The 17,132-nt window shown below is 41.3% G+C and overlaps 1 protein-coding gene across 3 annotated transcripts in view; it reads right to left on the minus strand.

Annotated features, from left to right (window-relative positions):
• RHEB (Ras homolog, mTORC1 binding) overlaps window positions 1–17,132 on the minus strand; it is a 42,738-nt gene that overhangs the window by 24,753 nt on the left and 853 nt on the right. The gene's annotated exons all lie outside the window — the stretch shown is intronic.

The following is a 17,132-nucleotide window of genomic DNA, read 5'->3' on the forward strand; positions in this document are numbered from 1 at the left end:
GGACATGAGCATATTCTTCCTGCTGCTTTATACTCTTCTCATTGGCAAGAAGCACAAGCAAAACACAACCTGAAGTTAAACTTTAGACATAAGACCATCCTACTCAGCAGAAGTCTTTCAATGACATCAAAAGTAATCGATGTTGTAGATGAACTAGTTTGTAGTAAAACTGTTTTCAATAATTAATTGCTTTGGATAAAGAGTGCCCATTTGCAGTGCTTAGACTATGCTATGTTTATACTTTGCTGTAGAAAAAGTTATTTCCTAAGCATTCCTTCAGAAGATATTAAAAAACAGTCTTCCACTTCCAACCTCTCCATTCTTGTTTTATCATACAAGGCTCTTGACCTGTTGACATTTGACTTTTTATTATTATTATTATCAGTATGCTTAACAAGTAATTTTGTTAGACATTCTAAAGAAATTGCAAGTCAGACAATGTACAGAGATGAACATGATGCAAGGAAAATTTGGATTAATATTTGTGATTACACGTGCAGTCAATTCCTTCATTAACTGCAACACTTCCAGCATTGACTTGTCCAGGAGGAAGGATGAAAATCTTGCACAAGCATCATCATTTGGGGATTTTCCAAAAGCCATAATCTTCACCAACTCACCAGTTGATTTTAACATCACTGCCCAGCTCTGCCATGCTTATCCCTTTGCTGTCTCTTATCGACCACGCCAGTTTATTCACGATATAATGTGAAAAACCCCAGCACACCACCTTCTAAGAGGGGTCTTTTCTCAAATTAAGTTCTTAGTTACCTTTTTCTGATACATCTAACAGTGCAACTACAGGTAACACTCACTGTGCATGAGTTTACAGAGAAAATTGTACCTCAAACTGCTGCTCCAGAAAGGGTGGGGCGGAGGGCAACCATGAACATCTAAAATCATCCTAATAAGGACAGACTTAGAACTGAGACTACACATCTTCACAGCTTTCTGAAACTGTTTATTTTGGACACCACCTAGAGAACAAATAAACTTTCAACCTATTTCTTCTTCAGCTATAACCTTATGACGTTGCTGCCCAAGTTCACGCTTCCAGATTATTTGCCAATACCAGCACATTAAGCACTCAACTTTAAGCCCGTTAACTCTTCCTATATTAGGCTCTTACATATTCAAGATAAGAGGAGCTAGGTTAAGCACAGATCATCACTGAATGTTTTTCCTCCTAAGAAACATCAACTGAAAGACTTGACTGCTACCGTCTCTGTTAAATCTGGAAACTGAATACTAGAAAGAATTGGAGCCAACAGAAAATGCTGCATTTAGCACCCAGCTGTATTAATTACTGCTTTCCTCCTAACAGTGAAAGAGGAGGAAACAGAAACAGATCAAACCAGTATTCCAACACACTCTTCCCAAACTCCTCCAAGCTTTGTGAGGAGCATTCCAGTAAGAATGTGTTTGTGCTCAGCAGAGGTCACTGGCTGTCCTAGATAAGCCATGGGAAGCTCTCCAGCCTTGGATTCAGTCACCCACCCCCTTGGGACAAGCACGCTAAACCAAGGCTTCCAAAGGGGACATAAGAAACTTTAAACCCAAGTCATTAACACCTCCATGCCTTGTCTCACACAGGACCCTGTAAACAGCTTGGCTTGAACTTTGTCCCACAGGTTCGATTCCAGGCCTTCATGAGAGGAACATGAAGTTCACAATTGAGTTCTACCTCCTCTTTCCCCAGAAAGATCAGGCAACATTTGCACTTACAACAGAAACATGACATCCACGAAGCAGGGCCCAAGAACTGCACCCAGCTGCATTTACTACCGTGCTATCTCCATCTCGGCCACGGCCATGATGTGCAGCCACCACCAGCACACTTCAGCCTAAAAGGACAAGAGCCCGATTCCAGCAGAAAAGACTTGATTAATTGATTACTCGAGTGCACACCTCAAAAAAAGGCTCAGCTCTAGTATGTTCTCATTCAGAACAGACACCGAATGGTTTTTAGTTTGCTAAGCTTTTCCTTGTAGCATCCTCCATGCTGGTACTTTTAGTGTCTCCACTGTCCTCGAGTTTTAGGAAAATAAACATTTGTTGAGACCAAAAGGAGAAGTGTCATGAGCAAAAGCAAGGCAAAGTCTGCTGGAAGTGGTTCACTAAATTGACGGATACCCGTGATTTTAAGATGAAAAAGCACTTGCAAAATCTTACTGGAGAAGATGATGGTTTAACCTTTTGACTCTGTTTAGAACCAGAGAGCTTAAAATTATTAGGAATAACTAAATGAATCACATAAGGGCAACACTGGGGCAGGGCAACAAGATGACTCCTCCAGCTGTACTTGCTATGGTAACTCAAAGCACCAGATACTACTCTCTGTTGCAGAGGAGTTGTAAGCAAAATGCTCCAAGCTTGCTGACTCTCCCACTCCCTGGAGGAACAAGACAGAAGGTAAGCGCTGGGAGGAATGTGTTTTACAAGGGTTTAGAATACAAGTCTCAGGTGGCCAAAGCTCAACTGAAGTTGTCTAGAACTATCCAGAGTATTTGCATACACAATTTGTTATTTACGATATGATGTGGGAGTGGTAAAGAAAAGAGTTTTGCACTGTCAAAACAGAAACGGAACAGGTTTTGAGACAGAAAGCCATTTCAAAAAATAAAGCTGTCATATTTCTGTTCATACAAGAGAACACTCGCTACATAAAGCTGAATGTCCCATAAACACTGACTAGTACAGTCACAGCACATCAGTTTCAAATGCCATTGCAATTTTCCAAGAAGGAAAAGGATGAGTAAAAACTCCATTTGGCAATTGTTTTGCCTTGACAAGAGCTGTGGTATTTAATCTAGCCTTAAAAATCCAAGTTTTACAACACTAGGCAGTTTACCAAGAACATGAGTAACCGAGCACGGGTGGGTTCATGAAGAACGGGTGTCCCCCCAAAGAGGCCACATCGTCTCTTGGGTACCTATCACCTTCCTGGTGACCCCCACATCTTTCAGTCTCCAGGCAGAGGGAAAGCCCAGATGAAATTCTCCTCCACGGCGACTTCCCCCAAGCTCAGGAGGCAGAAATTACGCAAGCGGCCAGCAAGCGGGTCCAACACCAGCTCCACAAGCGAGCCATTGTGCAAGCCCGGCTCTGCAGCTGCCGCTAACGTGGCATCTCTGCCGTGCCGGCCACTGGCACCGGCGGGCAGTTTATCTCAACAGGAAGAATTTCTCAATGCTCAAAATCATATGCACAAGCAATCAGTAAACAGTTTGACAGGGTCAAGAACAACAACTACTGAAGAGTTGCAATTCTCCATTCTGTTAGAATTTTAGATGCACAGTTTCTTTAACCCATCTTTTCCCCTTGAAATGCCTGCTTATGTACTTCAATTAATCATTAAACAACAGCTGGCTGGAACTAATCCACTCCAATGACAAGCCTAGCATCTTAACTAAGCTAGTCTCTACATAGATGTTACCTACAGAACAATGTAGCTTAGGTTTTGTCACAAAGGTTCAAGAAATTGCATGGTGAAATGCTGCCAGCCATAGTAAATTAAAGAAGACTTAATGCATACCCAGCTTAAATATCTCACACACAGCTATGCTCAACTTACTATGCTCCAGATATGAAGTTTTCACACTAAAAGTTACACTCAATTTAACTGGAATGTTGGGATCATTATCAACTTTAATTCAGAATACCAAGATGCACAAAACAGAGACACCAGCATTTCCACAGTGGAGATTATCTATTCGCCCTCAGAGCACAGAATGGGACAGAATAACTGCTTGGAGGAGATGAAGTCTTTCAACTGGGTAGCAAATGGAATTACAGCATCAGTCTTCGACAAAAATCTTTTCACAAGATAGCAGATGATCTCAGAACTCATCACTAGCTCATCACTCATCCCAGGCTTCATCATTAGCAACTTTCCACGGTTAATTAAGATTATTTCCCCCAGGTACTAATTATGGCTATGTACACTATAGTTGCTATTTTGCTGACCATTGCTATGTAGCTCAGTGAATCATTCTAATGACTATCAAAACGATACATCTGGGCCAATAAAGAATTCTGTTTCTAAATCTCTGGAGACAGGGATACAATGAGCAGCTTGTGTTTTACTCAAATGAAACTTAAATCTACTAATAGACTTTTAATCATAAGGAATTATCACTTATAAACATCTACACAGACACAGTTTTACCTATTTTGTAGTGATTTCCTTGTGACATCAACGTTGTGATACCAGGACTAATTTTTTTTTTCTTTTTAATGCTTAACAGAGAAAACTTTCACTGACACAGAGCTCAATTGCTGCACTTGCTCGTATGATACTCATGCTCAGTCTGCAACCAAAGAGTGGTGGCATTAGTCTCTTAAAGTGCTGACTGAGCTTTCCAAACGACAGACTAAAGCATCTGCCCTTACAATCCTGTAAGAGCCAAAGTCTGAGAACCTCAGTGAGACACCTTTTGGTAAAGTAGTGAGGGACCTCAAGAACAGGTAAGACCTTCATGACAAACTAAAGAGCAGATCAGCATTTCAGGACAACACAAGCTCTTCAATTTCTATGGCACTCTATCCCATTGCTACAATTGTTTCCAGTCTTCTGATCTATCTTCATATTAGGATGTAGAGAAATATATGTGACAGTCTAAGGAAAGTAATTGTAGCAAGAACCACTCCTGTTGTTAAAAAGAAGGTTCACATGACAGTGTGTAACACCAAGAACACAGCCTGCAGCGAGAAAAGGACACATGCATTGCACAGTCTTCTTGAGGTTTATCAAAGGTATTCCTCTGCAAGCCAGACGAAATCCGAGAGGCTGTCATTTCGGAAGGAAGTCAGATGACTTCCTTGATTTTCGTCAGATTTCAAAACAGTTAGTCAAACTCACAAGTGTATTTGCAGGTTGGCTACAATGAGCCTCCAAAACACAACCCAAGAGTCCTAATAATGCTATTTAGATCATCTTTTCTGTAAGAACAGCAGAGAGCAAGTGCTTTATTCCCTCGTATGTAACAGCAAGATCGCTCTATCCTGCTGCAGTGCTCACCCCTCAATGTTCACTTGCACTTTGTCACAACGTATTAGGTGTCCAGGCAAATAGGTACAGAAAAATTCCTCTGTTTTGCTGCAACAGCTTAATTGTCACTTTCAAGTGTCCACTTTGTGTCCATTTAAGCCAGCAACCACAGCAAAGGATTGTCAGAAGGAATGTTCTAGTAGTTATTTCAGTGCACAGTCCAGTTACCTTTGACTGCTATCCTTGCTGGCAGAAATGCAAAGTGCCACAGTTTGCCTGATATTTCCCTTTTAATGAAGTAAACCAATTTTAATTCCACGTGTTTACTATCAGTTTCAAAGATGGAAGAGCTCTTACAAAGCCTAAAATACCCAGAAAACTTCTGTGGCACACATCTCACCTGGCCATGGTATACATGCATAGGTGGCTGCATTCAAGATACTTTAAACAGGTCAGAGGAACTGCATCCTGGGCTCTCCTAACCACAAAGGAAATTCAGACATCCACATCCAATACAGTCAACCAGTATTCGCTCAGATAAATCCCATCCACTGTATTCTCTTCAGACCTCTTGCAGAAACTGGGCATCCCTGCGGCACCTTCCCACCTCCCTCCCCACAGCCCCCTGCCTAAAATATTTAAGGTGGTGGCAGAAATTCAAAAGCAATTCCACTTATTGGGCATGTGCTGCTAGTCTAGTTAGCAAGTCTATTCCTAAACTAAGGCAGTACAACTTGATACACTGCATTTCTAAAGGGAACCTTATTAGAGTCTGATCTTTAAGCTTAATGTTTCAGTTTATGACACACTTAGAGGGAAAGAGCCTGAACTTTGTACTGATTTTCCCCTGAAGAAGCAAAATTCAACTTGTACTGCTGCGTGGAAGCCAAGTCCTCTCTCCCCATGCACACACATCAAGCAGCTAATTAGGTGTCTGAATGAACCTGACCTTTCCTTGGATCATCAGGTACATACAATACTTTTAGAAACTGTCATTGTTTCATCATTAAATCCATTTTTAAATGTTTTTGTTACTAGAAATAAAAATGTGCATCTCTTGCTTTAATGCATTCCATGCATTCCCCTTTTCCATCTTCAAGATTTTAGCTTCAACACAGGGGAATGAACTCCCAACTTCCAGTCCATTCCTCCCTGGCACTGCAGATCACTGGGGTTTACAACTTCAATTACCTTTCTGCAAGCCAATAAACATCAGGACTAGCAGGTTTTAGCACTTCTTCGAGACGCGGATCTTTCCAAGTGCACTTCCCAGCACCAGCTCTCCACCCGCTGCACGGACGCTGCCGTAACCACACCTTCAGTTGAATTTAATGGCAGAAGCCGAAGAACTCCACTCTACACACACCATGGGGGATAAAGAAGCTGTGAAGGTTTAAGGGGAGTTTGCAGCCATCATTTTCCTTTTTTTTTTTTTTTTTTCTCCTTCATTTCCACGCAACTGGCTGAAGTTGGCAGCACCAGTCACATTAAGTTGCATGCTACTACAGACCATCTGGTAAAGCAACGTTCAGGTACAAATTAAGATTTTAAACTTCACATTTCTATTAGAAAACCAGATAAACTCTTTTCTTCCTTCCACTGCAAATCTCACATTTTTTGTCCACCCAATCTACACCAATAACAGAGAAAGCTTTAATAGCACAGAACCCTTACCAAGACAGAAGACCTTAAGTCTTTCAACGGATCAGTGCTGTTTCACCAAAACACAGGTCTTCCCTAAGGATCTTCTTTCCTAAGGAACTTTTTGAGGACTGCAACCACAGTGTTCACTGAAGCCAACATACCTCATCGTTACTTACCACCACTAAGCAGCAGGATAAGTCTTTGAAAAGATCAGTGAATTTTTCGTGGTGTCATTTGAAAAACGCAAGTCTAGGAGCTTGACTGCGAGTGTATCGTAACACCAAGTAAACTGTTGGAAATGCAGCTGAAATGGTGAGGAATGGACCCTCTTGGCTGTACTATAATACAGCGCCTCAAGGGTCTTCTTGGAATTGCAAGAACAATATTAGGAGATTTATTTCTCTACTCCTTGTTGTAGGATGACAGAAGTATCTGATGAAATCCTGTCAAGATAGTAATGGTAATATCCCCTCCTCTCTTGGTAACATCACACAAGAAAACAATGTGACACATATCCAGCAACTATAGCTAAGAAATTTCATCCTTACTCTGAGGGGAGGGAGGCCCACAGAGCTCTTCACCAACCTGCAGCAAAACCTGAAGATACTAGTGATTTGTCCCAACAAAGGCAGGCTACTTTTACAACCTACTAAATATATAAATATATAGCTGCATAATAACTAGAAGATCTTAGCAACAAAGGGCGGCTTCAGCCTACAGCAGTACTGTGTGTGACTATGTCAATGTAAGAGGTTCTTCGTGACTCCACTGATGGTCCAAAGTCTAATGAACCCAATGTCAACAAATGCCAGCAGAGCATGTGGCAGCCAAACTCTGACATTCACGGAAAGCGTGCTGCTACGGGCATCCAACAGCGGCACACAGCACTGCTCATCTGCTGGGACCTGCAGTGGTGGAAGGTTGCAAAGCTGCATGAAGCATCAGGAACCGTGGTACCACCCTGACAACACTGATGTCTCTTAGTACAAACCAGAAAAAGGTATTTTTTAGGGATAATGACAAAGACTAGTGCTGACTCTCATTCCTAACAGCGGAGCAGGACATGGTCAACTCCATCATGTCTTCGTCAACAGATGCATAGGTAGACACAGAGTCTTGATGGATGGCCATACAGTTGAGCCTTCACCACTTTAATTCTGCTGTGTTAGCACAAGGCTGCTGTGGATCTATATATAATCATGCCAACATAAACAGCATAAACATAAACACAAAAACTGTCTCCCCGCATCAGACTCAGATCACCTTTCGGTAAGTTACTGTTGTCTCTCCTCCAATTCAATTCTAGATCCCATTTGAATTAACTTTATAGGCATCTCCTATGTTACTTCTGTGTAAAATGTGAAGTTCCTCCCCTCTATCAATCAGGGTTCCTGCTAAATGCCATCTTTGTATCACAGCACTTCACACAGCTGGAGTTGGTCATTAACCCCTCCCCACTAACGCTGACCCTTCTTCATTTACACACACAATTAACAAAACAGAGCAGCCCCCAAATACAGAAGACAGGCTGTTAACAGCAAGGAAGGTTCAAAGTAACAACATACCAAAACCACAGCATGACAGACATGAATAAAACACCCATTAAAAAAATACTCCAGGGTAAGGATAACACTATGCAGAGTACCAGAAGAATCGTTAGAGCCCCCAGCCTTGGGAAATTTTAAGGGAATTTGAGCCAAAGATCTGTCAGATATGACCTGACATAGTTGATTTTACCACAGGGCACAGAAGACAGAACAGGTAACCCTTGCTTGCAATAGCATACTCTGAAGTTCTTGTCATTACAGTCAGCTGGCTTGCTTACCTTCCTACCCAGTGTATGTACCCATTTGTTGGCTTATAAGGTACTTCACGTTAAGAGTTTTGGGGTAGGAATCACATGTTTTTATTCTCTGTTTTAATACTATATAGTACAGAAAGGTCACAATCAGAACTCTGGTATCTGCAAGGAAGAACAACAACAAAAAGCACAGAAAAAAAACAAGCCACAACAAACCCCACAACAACAAAAGAAACAAACCCAACCAACCAAACACACAACACCCCACCATCCCAACCACTTGAAAATAGCCCCAGGAAGTAACTGAGGATGACACCTGCAACCTGACAGTACACTGTTTTTCTTTTTAGCCTGTCTTTCACAGGTGAGGTGCCTTCCAGCCAGCACAGCTCCAGCACCTGAGGAAGCACTTCAAGAGAAGCTGGATTCTGCACCTCCCAGCACAACCACGCAACCTGGACACGGAGTTGAGTATCAAGCTACTGAACTTTAGGCTGACCTTCAAAAGACAGAGCAGTGCACTGTATTTGTCTGCTATGTAAGTCTTTGTGTATCAACACACACACAAAATTTGGGAAGTGCAATAGTGATTATTACCCTGTTATTACCCAGTTAGATCCAGCTCATAATGGACGAAATGGTAAATATGACAAGCAAATAAGCCAAGATCTACCATAAGTACAGCAAAGACTTTCAGGAGTTACTTAATTTCACAGCCTGGCTATTTAAGAAACAATCTGTATCTTCGGTTTTGGTTTCCATACTTTCATGCTGCAGGAACAGGAGAGGCACGGCCCAATTTTCTCCACAATAAGCTGCCCTTGGGTCCACACATCCCTTCTCATACCATCCTTTTCTGTCCTCCTCAACCTCCACCTTTAAACCCTTTCAACCTCTGGGATGTACAGCCCATCTCTAGTAGCCTCACTTTAACTCTACCACCTACCTACCTACCACCACCCTGAAGGATAAAAGATATCTTGCAGTTCAAGAAGGACAAGCAGTAAAACAGTTCAAGTGTCATAAGACTCCTTGATACACTCTGTATAAAGAACATGATTTTGAAACTTTCATGCAACTTCTTAGTCTCCCTCTCAGAAAAACTTGGTTTAACTTGCACTTCAACAAATTTTTAAGCCTAGCAACCAACTTTATCAAGAATTCTGACAACCTTTCCCTCTACACATGAAAAGTTAAAATAGCACAACTGACACCTTTCTTTAGAACTTATCCACCAGTGTCAAACCATACAGATGAAGCAGAACATCTATTAGAAAAAGACATTTCCAGAAAAGCAATTCAGAAGATACTGCAGCAAACTAAGAAACATGGTGCTTGTTTATATGCATGTTTCACTGCAAAAACTTGCAGTTCAAATTCAAAATGCTAATTCTGAAACAGATTTTAGAACAAAAAATTCACTACTAATGAAAGACAAAGACTTAAAGCAAAATACATTTTACTGCGTTAGTGTCAAGTGCTTTATTGCTTTGACAATCTGTAGGACAGACTTAATGGAGTATTCCTGCATATTATGCATCCTAACTCTTTTGCATATAGAAGAGTACCTTGAACGGAGGTCATACATATTGAATGAAGTTTTGGCAATACAATCTGACAAGCTGTTGAAGCCAGACAGATGTATCCCACTAACTCAGGAGACAACGTTGTCAAGAGACACTTTCATATCCTTATTTCATATTACACTTGCACATGTTCACACCCACACACTGAAGACCACTTATGTATTCCCTCTTTTTCCAAATTAAAATTCATTTAACTCAATACTCCGCGGAATACAAATAGCTAGCTTTGTCATGCATGCTGTTCTGGTTCCTGTAACCTCGAATACGCAAGAATACCGAAAACTATTCCAGAAGTATTAATCACTCATTCTTTAAGACTTCGGTGTAATATTAAAAAAAGAAAGCTAAAAGGAAACTTCACTGTTTAAAGCCTAATCTATCAGGGAATCATTATTTCTTCAGTTCATATCTATTTAATATAGAAGCACCACAACTTTTCCTAATGGGTCTTCCAAGTGTCACACATTAAGGTCTTTTGTTCCTTAAAGGGCTTTCAGAAATCATTCACTTAGTCTTCTGCTTTAAAAGATTAGTCTTTGGCCATGATCCACAAACTCTTAAGGATTAAAATTAAACTGCTATAAATTTCCTCCTCACATTCTATCATAAATTCTCTAATTCACGTAAGAAGTCCCATAATAAATTTCAAGTAGTCTTTCCTTCTGCAAGAGTCCCCAAAGCTCACAAGCTATTGTTTGCTTGTCCTAGCTTCATCTTGACTGGCACATCATGCTTGACAATTCAAAATCTGCACTTTGAGAACTTGTATCATCTGTTTAAACCACTACCTTTTTCACCACTGTCTTGTCCCACATCCTTCTTACAACTATTCTTAAAATGTGCATGTACAGCAAAGTACATATGGTCAACTGAGGGACAACCAGTGCTTTTAAACATTTGAGAGTCAACTTCAAACACTAACAGCATCAATAAACGCTTACAACTAAAGGAGGAGCCTTAAGCAGGTTGAAGAGTCAACCAGGTATTTTCAGACAATAGATATTTCGTAGGGTATCTTAGCAAACACTGAAGATTACTCTGAAAGCCAGTAAAAACAAATCTGAAGGCTCTGTTGCTTTTCAAAGTAGGGAGGCAATCAGTGATTCTGAATACCTTGCACGTCACAGTCTGGAGCTTTGGCTTCGATCCACTGCAGCATCTTTACCACCAAGTGTTTCCAGAAAACTCCAGCGTATCGTATCGCTTGAAGCATCATCTGAATTTGAAGACTTCCCGACAAGGTTTACATTTACCTCAGGTTAAACATCTTACTTTTCCTCAATTCTGCATGAAAGGATCAGATTTGACTACCCAGGTTATTTGAACAAGAAACGTTGAAAAGCACAGTCCATCTTTACAGGGCTATCCTTTTTTCCATCAAGATAACTACTCGGGTTCAAAAGGCCTGCTGTTGAAAGTTTACAAAAAAGCATTCTCGCTTATCTGTAGTAGCAGAGGAAAATAGAGATGTGGTTTTTCATAATAGGTCTGACTGAACCAGAGCCCGCTCAGCAGCAAAGAGCCTGTTCCACCTCCTCCAAACAGCTCACGCTCCTGAGCCTGTTCCTGAAAACTTTTTCTTCTGGTTCCTTTACTTTTCAAATCAATCAATTCTCCGAGCTGGTGCCCAGGCTTCCAGCACGCCCAAGCCAGCACCCCCACTACGTCTTTCATTTGCATCTGCCTTCATTACATGGCAATTAAAAAAGGAAGCAGCAGAGATGTCTCCTGAGAAAAGCTGCACCCGCAAGCCTCTTTGGGCACTCTGTTCAAAAACTGCCTCAGTTTACTTTCTTGTTACAAGTTCCATACAAGCATCTTTTCCCAAAAAAAAAAAACAATTCCCCTGTACCTCCTGTTTCTCAAGAATTAAATACAATATTTAACAGGCCACATTCATGTGTTCATGGTAAACTTAATAATCTTAAATCCTATTAAGATCTCTGCTAGGCAACACAAAACCTGGACTTTCTCCACATTCTTCCCTTTTTCCCCATCCCATATACCCTTATTTGCAGAATAGCTGCCACCACCATGCAAGACCTGTATAGAAAAGCAAATGTCCTGGCCAGAACTGGAAAAGAGATATCTTAAGCAACAACCACCCCTCAATCTCAAGAAGCACAGTTTAGTTTCTCACGTTATCAAATCCATCTCAAATTTGGCATTCGCTTCAAATATAGGCCTTGGAAAACAAAAGGAGACCTATCAAGTCCTTAAGTAGACAGATCCATGACAAGGGCAGCTTCGTGTTTTCCCATACTGTGCTTCATGTCTGCAGTTTCCGATTTAGGATGATTTGGGCTGACACCAAACAATTTTGACTCATGCAGGATTCGCAGATCTTGAGTGCATTATGAACATCCCACAGAGAAGCTGTTTGGATTTTGGGCTGAATGCACAATTAAGTCGAGCAGTTTTTAAAATACGCCCTTGAATGTCACCTTCAGGAGAGCTACAGGAAGCTAATCATCACCAGTGGTTCATCACATTTCAGCCTGCTCTTCTAATCCCAAACGCGTGGTTATGCTGAATTTCCGCAGCAGCGCGTACCGCAGAGGTGGCTGGTTTCCTCAGAACCCTCACTTAAAGCAGTGTAGTGTATCTAAATGAAGAACTTTAGCTTTAAATAGCTTCAAAATTACAGGATCTACATTTCATTTGGTTTCTCCCCTCCATGTTAACTCTGAGTTGATTAATCAAATACCAAACCACTCATATATAAAAGCAAAACTTGCAAGCATTACCACTAAAAACGATCAGAGTAGGCAACTGAAGAGTTAATCCTGGAACGCTGTCCTCAAATAACCCTGCAGCGGGTTGATATTACAGCTCAACACGCTGCCTCTAGTGCTCCCGCTACTGCTATCAAATGTGCCACAGCAACTTTCACTGCCGAACAGCGTGGTCAGTCACAGCAAAATGCAATTAAAGTTGGCATTTCCAGCCTCACGTCCGTTCTCTGGTAGCCACAACCTTTCCTTCCAGCAGCATTGCTGCACCCGCGCAGAGGGAACGCAGCCCTGACAAGGGAAGTGCTATGAAAATCATCTTGGCACTTTTTAGGAACCCGGCAAAATTTTAACCTTGGGTGTTGGTTGGATCCTGAACCGCTCAATTTTCCTGTTAAATCTCAGGATTTCTAACATTGAAGACACAACCAGCTCTGTAAACCAAATTACAGCGCACAACAGCAGTAATTTCTCCATTCCTTCTCTCTTGACATTTAAACGGGCAATTTATTGCCTGCTAAAATTACCACTTCCCTCCATCCAATATCAAAGGGATCTCTCCTCGGGGTGGAATACTGCTGTGCGAACAGATGCCATCTCTCAGAACTGAAAAGCAAAGCCTCAACTCCATTTTACAATACAAACCTCCTAGTAGTAAAATAACTCATGTATTCAAAAACAGTAGCTACATTTTGTTTAACAATCATTCTTACTATTGACAGGTATGTATTAAAGGCTCTACTTTTTTCCTGCATTTCTTGCTTCCAGGCAAGGTATAAAGGGGAGAAGCATTTGTTGGCTTACTACAACCACCTGGAAGCCTTTCCATATAAATCTAATCTTGGCATATGTTTTTGTTCCACCACAGTTTTTTTGCTGCCTGCATAACGCAGTCACAGAGCACAACTACTTCTGCCTGCAGTATGGACTGCTGTCCACCGACACAAAAAGCTGATGTATAAAACCTGAAGGTCACTGAGTACTATCTAGCTGGGGAAGAAAATGGGTAAGTCACCACTAACTTAAGTGGATTTCACTCTCAGAGCTATAAACTGACCAGGAGAGCATTTTCAGATCACCGGTCCGAACGTGTAAAATTCAGAAAGAATTCCAGTTTCGGCAAGTGCATCTGTAATACCAGCAGCATAAGTTATAGAAACAGAAAAACCAAAATCAGGCTGAGATTACGACCTACGACTGAAGCTGCTGATCCAAACACTTCCCTGCTTATCTGAAATCCATCAGCTCATTATAATACAGAGAATCCCGCTAATAAGCTACTGTACAAGATCATCTAAAGAAACCTCTTCTTTGATACAGGCATTTGTGGTCTGAATTTACATATTTCTTCTATGAACAAAAAAGAACCAAACTGAGCACAAGGCATTTTGGACAACTATATGCTAGTTTTTAGAGCAGCTGTTACACTGAAGAGATTCAGAAAAAAATCTTAGTATTGTTTGATTTATTCCCATGCAAATCCATTATTTCCAATTATATTTGGGATATAATAAATTGTGACCAAAACACTAGTATGAAGATTCTTTTTAGTGAAGGCAGTAACTTTTTTAAATCTTATGTCTCATCATGCACAGGACAGATGTTTTTTGAGAGTCAAGTGTCCAGGAACTGGTCCACTCTGGTCACTCATCAAACAAGAATAATCCAAGCCAAGTTCCCCCTGTTATGAAATGATCAGATTTGGGGATGAAATCCACCTGATTTCTACTCAGAACCTCACTGAGACAAGCACGCTTACGTAATGGAATTTAACTTAGACCGATTTCTGCCTGAGCAAAACCCAAAGGAGACATTCTTGTGTGATTCTGTCTAGTGTCATGCCGCAACCTGTACTCTACATCCACACATAATTGGCCTTCCTCACCAAAATACGATTCCCAAAGTTGCTGGCAAATACTCTGTCTGCATCTCAGAAGTATGTCTGCCTGGGAATTTGTGAGGTTTCTCCCATCAGCACACACACTAGTTTCATGTATGGAAGGTTTGATGGTGCTGTTGAAAGACAGAGGGAGTGTATTCAAACAAGCAGCCTCCTGAATCTTCTGTTCCGAGAACTGTTATATCAGAACACCACTCCCAACCTCTACTCTCTTCGACAACAGCACTGGGATAACAATAAAATTTGAAGTAAATAAAAGAAACAAGGGATTAGCACGAAGCCAGTAGAAGATTCAGACAACTTTCGCAGATCCCCATGGAAGACGTGCCTGTCCATTACTATAGAGGCTCATGACCTGAATGATCCACAAAATTGTTGAGTCATCAACTGGAGGGAACAGCTCGCTGCTTGAAATGCCATCAAAACCTGGTTATTTCAATACATAACTGAAAGAGACACAGGGGAAAAAAGGCTTGCCATTCACCTCAAACACCACAGAAATTACAAGGGGAGGATGCAACTTCACAGAGCAGATCACCTAAGCATTTATGCTAACCCATAAAACTGTAAATGTCTTACAACCTAGCAGAGTTAGCCTGCCTCGTTCCAGGCTCAAGATTAATGCTAATGGATAGGGAACGTAGCTCCCTAATTATAAAATGAAATTCAGAAAAACTTTTTCTCCCAGTCATTCAGATTTTGAAATTACTGGCCCCGCTTCATGAACATTAGCTCTGTTCAAACGCTGCATTTTCCCCATAAACATCCTGCATTTTCTACCACCCAAAAGCTTGTCCTATGAAGAGATTAGATCCTTTCTCACCCAAGGTTCAGGTAATATTCTAGTCAACATGATATAAAGCAAGACTTAGTCAAAAGCTCACCTGAAGCCAAACTAAGTAGGTGTCCTCCTAGACTTTGGGACTCATACTTGGATAAGCAGAGAACCCAACCTAAATCTCACAGTTCAACTTTACTGCTTTTCTAACAACTTTAACAGATGGAAGTAAAACCCCAATGAGCAGCTTCTACTCCTTGAACTTTTATGTAAGTATTTGCCGAGAGATTTAATGCTCCCTTATTTAAGATGAGTAACTTTGCCATTTTAATATACAAGATTTTTACCTAAGGGGTAACACAGAATTATCAAGGACAATGAAAGGAAAACTACAGTAAGCCACAATTTCCCCCCACTCTTAATTCTATGTTCCTACAACTTGTAGTCGTCCCAATAAAATTGATCTTGTCCCATCAAGCCTAATACCGCACTCGTCTCTGGAAACTTCAGCTGAAAGAGTTCAGCAGCAGGTCTCAAGAGATGTTATACAACTTTTTGCTCATCCTTTCCACATGAGTACTATTGCTCAAACATCACCAAACAGATTAACAATACTACACTAGTTCTTCTATTTTTTCCCCCAACAGAGTATATACCCTACTTTCATCCGAATTTCTTACTGATGCTTGTCATTGTCAACAGATGAAAGACTGAAGCTCAACAGTGCACCTAGTCCCCATCACAGACTTCTGAACCACAGAATTTCAGGCTTTCTTCCTTCCCACTGATACTGCCCATTGCTTGGTTTTGCCAGTGCTCAAAGTAAAAAAGAGAGAAAACATAACACAGGACAGACAGTGAAACGGACTGCAATAAGTGATGTCAAATACGCTGTGCAAACTGATCAATCCACTACTTGCTGTTCCTTTCAAGGACTAGACAAATTCAGCATCCTTTTTACATCACCCCATCTCAAAGTCTGGCTGCAGTTACATCCAAAACACCTAAGAAAGGTTTATTCACCCTTTCCACGATCTTGAAAAAGAAAAGAAAAAGCTTTAAGGGTTCTTTCTGCCGACTGCACAACAAAAGACATATTACTGATTTAGCCACTATTTTAGCATAAAAACCCCTTTTAGAGCAGCACAGTATCTAACTGTAGCATCTTTTTTTCCAACCACACGTTATCTTCCACGCTGATCTACGCTTTTAAGTTTGATCGACCAGGATAGCTGTACCATGGCTTACTCCCCTCCGCTTTAGGAACCCAAAAACTGAAACATCTGAAACTGTTTTCCATCAAAGATGGTGAAGGAGGAGGCAAAAGGATCACAAGTGTGGGCAGCAACAGAACAAAACCCGGTCTGCTACGACAGACTCGTGCTGGACGTTTCCAGGAATTTTCTCCACACAGAGGAGCCTGCGTGGATGGTGCCAGGAGCACCGCGCAAGAGCCGAATGTCCCACGCTGGGGACACACGGAGCCAACACAACCCCACGGCCCTAATGAGCAAAACCGGCTGGACACGCCACGCTGCGGATGCAGCCGCCAAGCATCCCTGCGGAGGGGAAAAAAAAAACCAAAAAAACCCCAAAAAAACAGAAGTGGGAATAGAACAACGGAATTCCCCTCGGTATCTAAAAATCGGCTCTAAAACCTACATATGGGCACGTTTGGAGGGAGTTCCAGCACAGCGTCCC

The sequence above is a fragment of the Columba livia genome, chromosome 2 (assembly GCF_036013475.1).
Source record: "Columba livia isolate bColLiv1 breed racing homer chromosome 2, bColLiv1.pat.W.v2, whole genome shotgun sequence".
Classification (NCBI taxonomy): Eukaryota; Metazoa; Chordata; class Aves; order Columbiformes; family Columbidae; genus Columba; species Columba livia.